The sequence below is a fragment of the Apis mellifera genome, linkage group LG1, assembly GCF_003254395.2.
Source record: "Apis mellifera strain DH4 linkage group LG1, Amel_HAv3.1, whole genome shotgun sequence".
In the NCBI taxonomy this organism is placed as follows: domain Eukaryota; kingdom Metazoa; phylum Arthropoda; class Insecta; order Hymenoptera; family Apidae; genus Apis; species Apis mellifera.
The window spans coordinates 18,183,699-18,197,126 of record NC_037638.1 but is presented as its reverse complement, the minus strand read 5'-3'; the positions used below and the strand labels follow the sequence as shown (position 1 = coordinate 18,197,126).

The window sequence follows — 13,428 nt, the reverse complement described above, 5'->3', positions numbered from 1 at the left end:
GTCCTGGCCATCGTTTTTATACTGCTTGGCTTTTTTTCCGGAAATATTAAAGTAATTAAAGCGATGCAATTTTCGCTAAAAAGAGTGAAAAGTTCCGAGTAAAGGGTGGATGAAGCGTGAAAATGGTAAAGATGGTTCCCTTTCTCATCCAACGAAGATAAATAATAGCATCTGAGATTATGGAATGAAAGAAAAGTTATACAGGAGAATATCTAAGTACAGAGAATACATAGTTAGCGTAAAATTATATTCGAAAGTAAAAATTTTACTTCCAACGATTTTGCGTTCATCTTTATTACTTTTTATTCGAAAAAGTTTTATATAAAATTATTTCATATACGGTAATTAATTCTATAATTTTTTTTTATAATAGTTTCAATTTCTAAAAATAAATATAGAGAATATTATAGAACAATTGTAGAATATTAGTTAGATGTTTCACTTTTTGATATTTATCAAAAGCATATGAAAAGAAAAAGTTAAATATTTACACATTTACAATGATGAAAAGTATAAACTAATATTTAATAATATTTCTTGTCATATTTCAAAGCATATTCGAAGCAAGAACAATCTATGATTCGTGGATGTTTAATTTTTTTTATCAAAAAATAATGCTTTATATATTCATAATAATTTAAAGTAAAGAATAGAAAAAGATCATACGTATTATAATGAACAGTCGACTTTTAAATTATTTATTATTTTTGCTTTGTTAAAATTTAATTATGAGGTTTTAAAAATACGGATTTCTAGTCAGAACGTATGAAACATTTTTTATAATATGGTTATCTCTCGTGTAGAAAATTTAATATAAATTTATAGTTATAAAAAATAGGATTAGAAAGAACGACTGTATATATAATTCGAATTTTATCCGAATACGCGGAAATTCGTTAATCAAATTGTGACGCGTAATTGATCTCAATTTCGCTTATAATTGGCGCCATTTCTATTTCAAAACGCAAAATCGTTCGAAGTAAATTTTATTCAAAATATCGTAATATTTCCGCAAGATCATAGACTTTTTTGGCTTACGAAAAATTAATTTCTAAACGTTCGTATTTTATTATTCCAAACTACATCGAAAATAATGATAATCTCTCAGACAATCTCTCAGACCAATGAAAATATAATATTACTCTCGCATGTTCATTCGAAAGACAACATATAAATCATTAGCACGATTAATAGAAAAAGTAAACCAAATTATATTTCATTAATCTTTAATCTCAGGTATAATTTTCGTAACCATTATACTCGATACTTTTTCAATTTATCGTGCTAAGAAGCTCGTTAAGCCAGTAATTATCGAAATCGTTCGACGACTCAATATCGAATCTATATCATTGTCTCGAAAGTTGCGGATCAGTGGCGGATCGTAAGAGATTCGTACGGTTCCTGTGATCCTGGATAGGCGAATTAGGATGCGATCCGTGTCGCTGGGGAAAAAAAAAAGCCTCAAATTCGAGCGTCTCCAGGAAGTCCGAGGTTAGGCGCCTCTCTCGCATCAGTGGCACATATACAGAAGGGGTAGGCGTGGCACTCTGTGCTGGCCCGTTGGATGCTTGCGCGTGCACACCGAGAAACAGAGACAGAGGCTACACACACGCGTGATATAGGGAGAAACGCGAAAGAGCGACGAGGAAGCGTCGGGGTGTACATATATATATATATGTATCTCGAACGAGAGAAGTGAGGTTACGCGATGGAATAGGACAGATTATACGGTGGATGCACGCTTGTAACCGAGATGGATAGAGAGGAGGATGGAAGAGGTTAGCGGGTGAGAAAGAGATAGGTTAAATGCAAGAAGCGCAAGGACGTAGAGGATAGGGAAATGATAAGAGAAATCGGGTATGAGAGAGATGAAGAGAGTGGTGCGAGTAATCGGTGGGAAAGAGACGATCAGAATGGAAGGGAGATGGTGTGAGAGAGAAGTCACGAGTGCTAGGGAGACGGGGAGGCGGCTAGAAAAAGAAGATTTCGTTCATTGTCGACGGAAAAGAGAGGGAACGAGCGCGAACATAGGAGGGGTGAGTTGGAAGAGCGAAAGAGAGGGGATTATAGTGAGCGAGACGGGATGGTGGTTTCAGTCACCGCCCGATCCTCGGCGCGCACGGTTTTCGAATGGGTGTTCTTCTCATCCTCGTCGCGAGAATCGCCGATTAACGAGGTCGTTTAAAGAGTGGGCCACGCCGTGTGCCTATCGACTATTCTTCGTCTCGAGAATTTCGATACCAGCTGGCCAAAATTCAGATATCACGCGAGAATTAACGAAACTTGTTCCTTGTTTTGTTCGACGATCGTTCTCCTGTTGTGCGAAAATTTGTAAAGAGAAAAGTGGTGCGACGATCCGTCATTACGGTTTGTTGTATTTTTTTAAAATACTGTTTCGACGAAACACGACAGTTTTCAACTTGTATACGTATTCCTCGATCCAAAGAAGATTTATATTACTCGTGATAAATGTATCAAGTGACGTTGTGTGTAACGTGAAATTTGATTAGTTTTGCGGTGACAGTTATGACATAACTTATGATCTGACGATCGCTCGTGTGCACCGATATATATCGATTGAGAAATGATCGATATGTGAGCGATCGATGTGGCCGTGTAGCCACTCCAGTACGAGCTTCGATTCGTGGTGACCAATGAAAGAATCTTTCTAATGCGTGAAACGATATTTTTTTTTTTTTTTCATGTAATCCATTGACGTGTATGGGACATTTCTTTCGTCTACTTGTCGCGGAGACGTGGAGCACGGCCTTCATCTCCTTTCACGGATTCTTCAAGTTATTCCGGCAAAATGCAGAGACTCGTGCATCGGTATCAGGTGTTTAAACGGATTTAGGTAAGTCGAATTTGAAATTGCGTTGTAGAATTGTAGGATAATTAATTCTTGGAAAAGTTGTGATATTCCGTTCACGAATGGTATACAACATATGTTACCATGTTTATTTTGAAAATGAACATCGCTTTACGATATAGAGCGTTATAATAGTAAAGTTAGAAATTGTTTTCGCTGAATTCTAGGAATTCTTTTACGTATCGCAAACTCGGCGTTTTAAAGAGACGGCGAAACAAAAAAAGTACGAAAGAAAAAGAAATAAAGAAGAGAGGTGCGTTTCATTTGAAATTTAGTAGTGGTCGCGGCAGGTTCATAACTAAAATGTATTCTATTGTAAGGCGTGTTTTTTAAAATATGTTAGCATTTTCTTTGCAAAGAAATTATGACTTTTTTCATAGTTATTTTTCTCATATTTTATTAGAATTATTAAACTTTTTTAAACGTAATAGAGTTTTAGTTTTTCTTAAATAATCCAAATTGAGAATAATATATCTTCGAATGTATTGTTTTTTCATATTTTTTTTTCAATTATTCAAAATGAAAAACGAAACAAAAAATTTTAATTAGAACAAGTTTTACTATATTTATAGGGAGTATAGAGAATAAATCTCGGAAAGAAAAACTCGATAATTAAAAAAATGACAGCTCTTTGAAATTTGGCTATCGATTTTTTCCTTGTATTTTGCATAGATTAAAAATATAAGAAGAAAAGTAAACAGATTTCGAATTAATTTGTACGGAATATAACGACACACATATCGAAAGTGCGCATATTTGGTGCCAATCGGTCTAAATTCCATTTTTTGGAGGTCGCCCGACAGATTGAAAATCTAGGTTATAAAGGATTAATATGTTTACTATGTAACAAATCGTGAATTTGAAAGTAAAAAAATCATGAATTATTTAAAAGAGATTTATTATCATTTTTACAAAGAGTAAAATTTCATTTTAAATTCATTAAAAATTTTATTATACATATTTATGCAGATTAAAATATTTAAATAAATTGAAAGATATATAGAAATTCGTTTCATCCACTATTATAATTTCATAAATTTTAAATATTATATGGAATATATATCACTCAGGATATTTTATTTATTTTTATATATTATATGCATTCTCTATATTTTTATATTACTCAAAAATGAACATTTGAATTATTTATTTTCACAGATGAATAAAAAAAAAATTCGATCATCAAATATAACATATTAATCCTTTCCCTATTTTAATAATTCGTTAAATCGATCGAATATGAATTATATTTTTTATCAGATATCAATACTAATTCTAATCTTCGTGTATTCATACAACTTTATAACTTAATGCGAATCAATTAAAATATCTCGAATCGTAAAATATCAATCATAGTTCGAACCAACAAAAATCCATGCAAATGTGAAACGCGTCGATTACGGTTCAGAGTCGATTAAAGCCAATATCGTGAATACGAAAATATCCAATTATCGCGTAATCATAATATAATAGAGTTGGATGTATAATATTTTCCCTCAAAACATCTTCCTCGTCTTGGGTTCCGCAATAACGATTAGAATTCCGGTCGGAGCGATAACGATCCCGGTAACGTGATTTACACCGTTATTTCTTCATTACGAAATAATTGCTTTGGAGGAAAGCTTACTAGGAACTCGCGTTCCGCGACGAGCCACGAATATTGCGATCGGCGTATAACTCCGTATACGTTCTTTAACGTAATAAAGAGACTCCTCTTCATTCTGTAACGGGGCGACTCTTATAAAACTGTTGGTTGCCATTATTGCTTGCCAAACATAATAGCGTGCCATTATCCGCGTATTTCTTCCTTAAATGCGGCTACGATGTTTTCGTTTCCGCGTTACGCGATATTTAATTTCTGGAGAAACGACCGGTAAAAAGGAGGCACGAGCGAGAACGAGCGAAAATCGAGGAATAAAATCGAGGAGGAAAAAAAAGGAGGAGGGAGGGAGGGGGTGAATAAAAGACAGGGATAAAGGAATAAGAGAGGAGTATCTAGAAGTGGAGACCAACGGAAGAAGAAACGCTATTTCGCTAATGGAAAGTCAGATCCACAAATCGGTGATACAGTCGTTTTCATTTCTTTTGTGTTTTAAGATCGTTTTCCGGGAACGGGTTTCCAATCCGGGTCAACTCGCACATCCGGTCTCGATCGATATTGGTATCGGTGGGTAGGATAGTAGAGTGTAGGAGGGAAAATTGAAATTGTTACCTATAGACACGTTATCAGAAATGATATCAACGTTTCGTGGGAAACTTTTCTTGCCGTATCGGAGAAACAAGAGTTTCGTGATTTTATGCAAACCATGCGAAAAACAGAGTCGGTCTCGAATCGTGAAATATCGCGGTGGCTACAGAGCGACCCGTTATATTCGCATCGGAAAATCGTCGATATTTTATTTCTTTCCGAGGGAAATACGCGCGTAGACAAAACGAATCGTATATCTGGTATATAAAAACATCAGTTTTTCCCTTTTTTATTATGCCTCTTCACATTTTTATTCGCGTCTCTCCTTTCCTTTTTCCTTCGTTCTCTTCTTCCTTTTCTTTTTTCCCCCCCCTTTTCTTTCTTTCTTTTTTTTTTTTTTTTTCGATATTCAGCCTTCGAGATTCGCAGCCACGAGACGCCGCGCCATTCCTTTAATCATTCGCGAATAATGAGCACGTGTTTCCTATCTAGAAAACGCACGGACTTTTTTCGCTCTCGGTTCGAGCAGTACAGAACTAGCTGAAAGCCTTAATTAGCGAATCAAATGTGAATACATCAAAGAGATGAAGGGAAGGGATATTCTGGTTTAACCTAGTGTACACGCCGATAAAGTTGGGAGTCAGACTAAAAGCCACTTGACCCGTTTTTTCTTCACGAAACGAAACAATGTCCGGCTCGGTAAACTTTGAGAAAAAACACTTGGCCCAATGTAAATACTTTTCCGCATACCGTTTTCCGTGTCCTGGTATCGCGACCACGCGCGCAGTTGCGGGTGTAGAATCACAAAGACGGAGAAAGTTGGCCCTTGTACGTGTACGTGTACGTGTATGGTTGCCAGGGTCGCTGGCAAACAGCCTGTTGACGTCTTGCGGTTCGATTTAAAGGCTGTTTCTGTCTATGGGCAAATCCTGCAATTCCACTGTTCCAAGCCGCTTTCAATGTACAATCGTGTCGACAAATATGAAAGAGGAAACGTAGAACGGATGCATGGGTAGAGGAATAAAAATCATCGCATCCTTAAATAGTAATTTTTTTATGAAAAACTTTTTAAAATGGAAATAAGGATTAGGATTAGGATTAAGATATAGGTATCTTTTATATTTTTGAAAAGAAATATCGAATCGGTTTTTGTTTTTCAAAAAATTTTCATATGTATTCGAAATGATAGAATGTATTTTGGGATGAATTTTCTTTAAAGGTCAATATTCGTATGAATTGTTTTAAAAGAAATAATATTAGAGATATTTCGATTCGTTTTATTATAATTTATTATATATAAGTCGTGGAAATAGGATATCTGCTTGGAAGAAATTCTCTAGTAGATAGGTTTTTTGAGGTCAGGCTGAATTGTGAATTCGTGTCTCGTAGCACAGGATTAGATACGTCGATTAGACACGTCGATTGCGTGCAATTTCGCAGTTACAGATTGCAATAACGTCGATCATAACGTTATGAGTTTAGCCCGACAGATCGATGGGCATGCGGATTTCGTGCAGACAAAGACACATTGTACAGGATGCTGATTAACGCAACGTACGTGCTCTCTCAAGGTGTCCATATCGGTTCTTCAATAGACATTGAATTGTTATACATCGAGCTGGATATAGTGTGTATTATTATGTGCATAAATTCGTGCACTCGTTATTCTCTAAATTTTCCATGTTAAATTCGTACTTTCTTGTTTATTATTATTTAGAAAAGAAACACATATTCAATATCTGTTTCCTAAACATTTATGAATAATGATTTCCAAAGGATCCTTGTTATTTATATTTAAAATTCTTCCCACAATAATCTTCAATTTATTCCAATATGTGTGTTTTACTATCATTCGAAAAAATATGAAAAGAGAAAGATTGGCTGCTATATAGAGTATTGGAAAATGCTCTAAAACACAAAAAACTATCTATTTCAAAAACTGATATCAACGATGAAAAAAAAAAATAAAACAAACGTATCTCTATTTCCTTTATTCGAGTTCGACATTTTTTTCCTTTATTCCTCTTTTATTCTTCAATCGTGAAAACTAGAAATCACTCGTTTCGGGAAAAATCGTGTACATATCTTCAACGAACGTTACGAATATTAATAATCAACGTCGTGCGTATTATTCGGAATGGAGCAATCGGTCGGCCATTTATTGGAAACATTTCGCATTCGTAACGAAAGGATTTTGTCCGGGGAGAGGGCTGATCTTAAATTCACCGAGGGCTCGTACGTTATTGCGCGGCATATTTAGAATGTCTTCCATAAGTTTGCAGATTTCGAGAACACATATACCGGAGAGGAAATATCTCTCCATTTTTCCGCTGTACACCCGCGAGCCATTGAGAAACGAGCCAGGTCCGTTTTTACGCTCGCGACCAAAGTAACAAATGTGTACGTACCGCGATCCTGGCTCGCCTCCTTTATTGTTTTCATATTTTTCCCCATCCCGTGGAAAAAGGTTGATCCGTTTTGTTGTCTCACGATCGTGTCGAAACGATTCCAAGAATCAACCGGAGAGAGGAATTTCTTCTCGAGAAGGCTCGATACGAGGAACGGTTCGTGTCGCGTCGAACGTGGCTCTACAGAAAAATAAATAATTCCGATCGAAAGTTACATCGAGAGGAGGGGATAAAGCGTTTTTCAGAAGAGATAGTCGAGTTGGGGGAAATAGGATGGTGGAAAAATCGAAAGTTTCGCGCGGAACAAACGAATCGTCCGTAGTTTGACGATGTTCAATTCTTCTTCTGGCGACCTATAACGATTTATACGACGGCTTTTGTTCAGTTATCCGTATAGAACGATGCTCGATCTGGCCATTATAAATTATTTAAGTTTCGTCAGATTAATAAAAAAAATTATACCCTTTATATTCCATTTCTCTCGCGGGTGAGCTGTTGGAGAGCGCAGGCTGTGTCGCACTTCTTGGAAAAGTTTCCTCGATAATCAGATCAAAAGCTCGTTAACTATTGAAAACTCTTGACACGCCGATAATGTCTCGCGTTTCGATCATCCACCCTTCTCCTTTCCCTCCTCTTCCCTTTCTGTCGATTTTTTACTTTCCCTCTTTCCACCACCTCCCTCGTATCCCTTTCTTTTGCTCGGGGAGGGAACGCTGAGATTTCAACTTTTCCATCCGGGCCCGGGTGTAATTAAGGGTAACCAAACTCGCAAGTTTCTGGCTGCCTCTTTGTCGAGAATAATGCCTTCGGAGACGGCGTGCTTTAAATTGATCGACGACCACGTATTCCGTCGAACTCGTTCCACCGTCGAGATCATTTTGCGTTCGTCTGCTCGTGATGGATTTATGAAATGGCCCCGATTTTTCCGCCAGTTAAACGCCTTATAACCGAGCCTCTCGATTCGGAAATCCTCGTTTCACTTGACCCTATCCTCCACGCGAGATATACTCGAACTCGGGTTGAATATTGGACAGTGATGTAAAATTTCATAAACATTGGTCGAGAGAGGAAAAGTTTCTCGGAGTATAAAAAAATATACTTCCCGGTATTTCCATGTTTCTAATTAGAGTGTGCAATTTCTCCGGGCATAAATGTAGCCCGGATAAAAGCGCCGCGACGAGATTGCATACAAATATGAAAACAATATGAATTAAAAGAAGTCACGTTTGTTACGTAAAGCTAATCTACGCTCGTTCTTATTAACAGTAATGATAATTGCGATATTAACTTGTTTATACAACTGTTGGATTAATTTCGCACATAATGTAACGTTATTTCTAATTTCCTCGAAAAATGTTTTATAATTAGTTGGTAATAAAGTTAATATTTCTTTTTTTCGTTTTTATATTTCATAAATCATGAGAAAAGTATAAGGCAGATTAACTATTTAATGAAATTGCTTTCTCGTAAGATGTTACGTGAACGGTGAAAAGGAAGATGCGAGAATAAGTTTTAGAAATCATAAGGTATATTAGATTATTCTGAAATTACAAAGGATAATTGGTAAATTATAGATAGGTTTATTGTTCGTAGAAATGATAGGGAAGATAGCGCAAGATCGTCATTTACGATGTCAAGAATTCGTATTACGAGCAATAATTTACAACACCGTGAATTATTTACATGACACACAGTGGTCGGTAGATTGTGCATTGTGTGTCGACCGTAAAACTCTCGAGAATATAATTTTACCGAACATTCTCATTACCGTTCATTACCACGCAGCAATTATCCTATCCTATAATTTCATCGTGTACCAGTCAATAATACGTATTCGCGGGGCTATTATTATTGTTCTATTAACGATGAGAGGGATTGACGTGACACGCGAACCGTGAATCGATAAATGAATTTAATTTCACCCACGGGATGCGCTTTAAAATCTGGGAGTCTTGTAAATCTTTGATAAGATTGTTGTTGGATGACACAATTCGCAATGTGTTGATCGTATCATTTCGACGGAATTTCATTCAAATCGTGCATATTCACTTTTATGGAATTTTCACGACGATGCGTTTTTACGATTTAGTCGTCTTCTTTTCCCAATTTACTATCCTTGCAGACGAGAGATCACGATGCACAGCTTTCTGAAATAATTTCTTGATATGAATTGATAAAAAAATCTTGAGATATTTGTTATATTTGATCAAGAATTGATAAAGATCAGGTTATCATAAAGATAGAAGACTTAATTCTTAAAATTTTCATCGATTAACGATATATTTGTGGTCCAAATTAAAGTCGAATTATGTATGAAAAATCTAGAATAATTTTGGATAGAGGAAAGATTTTAATAATTAAAAATATTCACGATAGAATTTTAATTTGACGAAACAACGAGTTAAGGAAAACAGAGGTTTAATAACAATTTCCAACAACAATCTTCTCTATCGTCTTATCTTTATCACGAAAGGATATATGATCACGTATGATCGAATTAACATTGTTATTGCAGGTTTTCATTTACAACATTGTTCGCATAATTCTACGCGTAATTTTGCAAAATTGGATCTACGTAACGTTAATTGCGATTCAATGTGTGGCCTGTCTCATTTTAGAATTAATTACGCTTTGTCTGGGAATCGGACGCGGTTTCTAAACACGTACCGTTTGAATGGATTATGCACACCTTGTGTATGTGTGACGAGACACACGATTCAAATCAGAATATGATTGTTTAACGCGAAACAGGGTCTCGCTCTATTCTTCCTTGCTTTCCTATACGTGATTTCGTAGATTCATATACGATGAGAAAGTTTAATGTTTCCTTAGTTCGAGGATGCAAAGTTTTCGGCCTGTTTTCGAGGTTTTTTAACGGTTTAAGGTTTTAATTCGTATTCATTTGAGGGAAGAAGAGGGCGGCGCGCCGCGTTTTGGGATTTAACTCGGTCGAAAGTTAGTGTCATGAAGAGAGACGAGTTGGCACGTCTGTTGGAAAGTGTAATTGGTTTATCAAGTATCATTATCTTGGCGCAGTTCACCAGATGCGTATATGTACATTATTACGAACGCAAGAGAGTGCAAAGTTCGCGTGGAATGTTTCGTGATAAAATTACTTTGAGACCGTCGTTAATTAACTGGCGGTGTTTTTGACGACGCTGGTTTGTTGATACCGAGATCAATTTTTTTTGTCGTTACTTTGTGTGGCACAAAAGAGTACGTGGAAAAAAGTAGCGATGAAAAAAATTAATCTCGGTGTGAGTAAGCAACGTTACAGTTAGCGAAGTAATTTATAAATATTTCCTCTCTTTTTTAATTATCGAAATTTATATAATATATTATAGCATTATATCTTCTTCTTTTTATTGTTATTTCTCGTGAAAGAAAATAAACAAATGATGTGGATAGATACAAACGAAATGAGAAATAGAATTTCAAAATAACTCTTGGTGATTCGAAATATAATACTCTTTGCGATATAAGATTCTGCAGTGAAATTCTTTTCTTTGAAAATTTCTTTTTGGCAACGAAATCTTCAAATATCGCAACACGCGATCTTAGAATATAAGATTTAGCTTCTCAAAGCATATTTTAAATATTTTCTTTAAAAATATATCGTGAAATATTCGGAATATTTTTCTTTCGCATTTACGTTTTAGTTTTTTCTTTTATCATTGCACAAGGATAAATGGCAGAGAAAATGTCTGGAAATAAACTAAAATCTCAATCGACGGTGTTCGAATCATTTTCGTTCGAATGCATCTAAACACTCGTCCGAAGCTAGCGAATCATTATCCACTTCAAACACCAATCCGCATATTTGTGTGCTCCTTCTAGGAACACAAACATAACCGGTTCAATTGTGAGCGATGCAAACAACAAACGTTCAAACGCTACTCTATAGCCTCTATAAACTCGTTTGTACTAGATTTCTCTGTGAAAATCCTGGAATCCGTGCCAGAAACTCCGATAAAATCGAATCGATTCTTTACCCTTTGCAATTAATTCAAAAAACAATTGTTAAATAGTTGAAAAAAGTGAACTGCAAAATAAACGTTTGGTCAGATAGAACTATTTAGAATTGTGGATAAATTTTCTTTCGAAAGTGAAAAATTCTCACAAGTTTTGTTTAAACTTCAAACTGTTTCTCATAAATCTCACGCGACGGATAAGAAACTTGCAAATAAATTTCAAATTCTTCAAATTTCGAAACGTTCAAATATCTACAAATCTTACTTCTCGCGCGTTAGACATAAATTTTGTCGTTTTTTCCCTCCGCGTATCCGTCATTTCATTTTGCCATCCATCCAATACGTCGAACTGCTGCGCTCTTAGATCGATTCTATGTAATCTCGACCAGCGTTGTATCGTTCATGCATCGTGGATAGTCGCGGAATTATTCGGTTCGGGTTATCCTGCTCTTGGAACAAGGTAATATTTCGATTCTCAGCGGTGGCCCAGCGTGTGGTGCAGAGCAAGCAGACCAAAACGCTGCTGGAAAACCAGTGGCTCGGGTCACGCTCGGGATTTATCGCCACGTACTTCTTACCAACGAACCGCACATTTTGAGCGCGTGTTCGCTATCATTTCCCGTGTTCTTATAAAACGGGGAAACTTCTTGGCCGGTATTTACAGCAACTCGCGCTCGTTCTTCCGACTAACAATGCGCGAAGAACGTTTTCGCATTCGAAAACATGTGCACACTTCATTTTACGCTATTTTCATTCCGTGTTAATCTTAGTTTTGTTCATTCTTTCATCGATCGATAGAGAAATTAGAGAAATTTTCGTGAATATCAATAAAATACTAAGTGATTGCAATTATCGTTATCTAAACATATTAAAGAAAATAATTGTACGAAAATAATATTTAATTAATCAATTATACAAAAGTTATGATTAGATACGGTCGAAGAACGTTAATAAGAAGGATAAGAAAACTTCATAATCATGGAATCTTTCGATCATCAATCTTTCCATAACGGGGAAAAAGAGAAATTTCAATTCACAAAGAATCGATGAAATAATCGCAGTATCCGATTTTCGTACGAAATTTCTCATCCATTAACTATTTACATCGAAGATGAAAATAATATTCCAGAGTCTGTAAGTTGGTAAATATTTCATAAGCGAGTTACGGTATTTGCAATTACTTGAAACTTATCGGTAAATTTTCGAACGGCGAGGCAAGTCCGACGCAACTTCACCCCTCCTCACCCATGTAAAACTAATAGCCCGTTCCGCCCGTAACATTTATTCGCAGATTTTCCCGCGGAATGTTCAAGCTTTAATGTTGGGAAACGGTCTAAGAGCGCACGTACACATCGACGTTTGAAGCGTGGAGGGTAAGGGAAAAAGTTGGCCACCCCGTATCGGCAGTGACGGGGATGGATCGTTGCGGTCACGGGAGGAGGGGGTGGCTATGTAATATGCCGCGCACGAAGCTTCAGTTTCGGGAGTTTCAGCCTTGAAATCCGGGTCGTAGCGAGTATTTGTCATAAAGCGAAGGAATTTCTGACCGAGGCGTGGATTCTTGCCTATCGAGGCACGTCCGGTGCATAAAGCTCGTGATAAAGTCTTAAATATCCGACACGTTCGCCGCCACTGGGAGAAAAAGGGTAAGCTCGTTCCTCGTCTCGTCGCCAGGTCGTTCAATTTTACGGATTAAGGTCGTTCGAAACATGTAGGGACGTATCGTTTCGTACGGAGAAATGCGATTGGCTTAATCGAAGTTGTGGGGAGGAAGCGAGGGAAGGGGAGAATCGTGGATTTCTCGTAAACAGTCTCCGAGGATTCGTTAAGTTGGCGTGAACGAGACTGAGAACGGTCGTGAGGGGGAAATAAAAGCGATGGCAGGCGTTGAATGGTATCTCAACCTGGATTCCAGAGTTCCAAGTTTCGCGACGAGGATTGGTCGTGGGGAATCTGGTTTGATGGATGTTTCGTTAAATTAAAATCTATTGG

At 36.7% G+C, this 13,428-nt stretch overlaps 1 protein-coding gene across 1 annotated transcript in view; it reads left to right on the top strand.

The window, feature by feature from the left end:
* Positions 1-2,084: 2,084 nt before the first annotated feature.
* LOC100577522 overlaps positions 2,085-13,428 on the top strand; it is a 215,898-nt gene continuing 204,554 nt past the window's right edge. The window contains exon 1 of the mRNA XM_016917357.2: positions 2,085-2,854. The gene's annotated coding sequence lies outside the window, so the exon portion shown is untranslated. The remainder of the gene's footprint in view (positions 2,855-13,428) is intronic.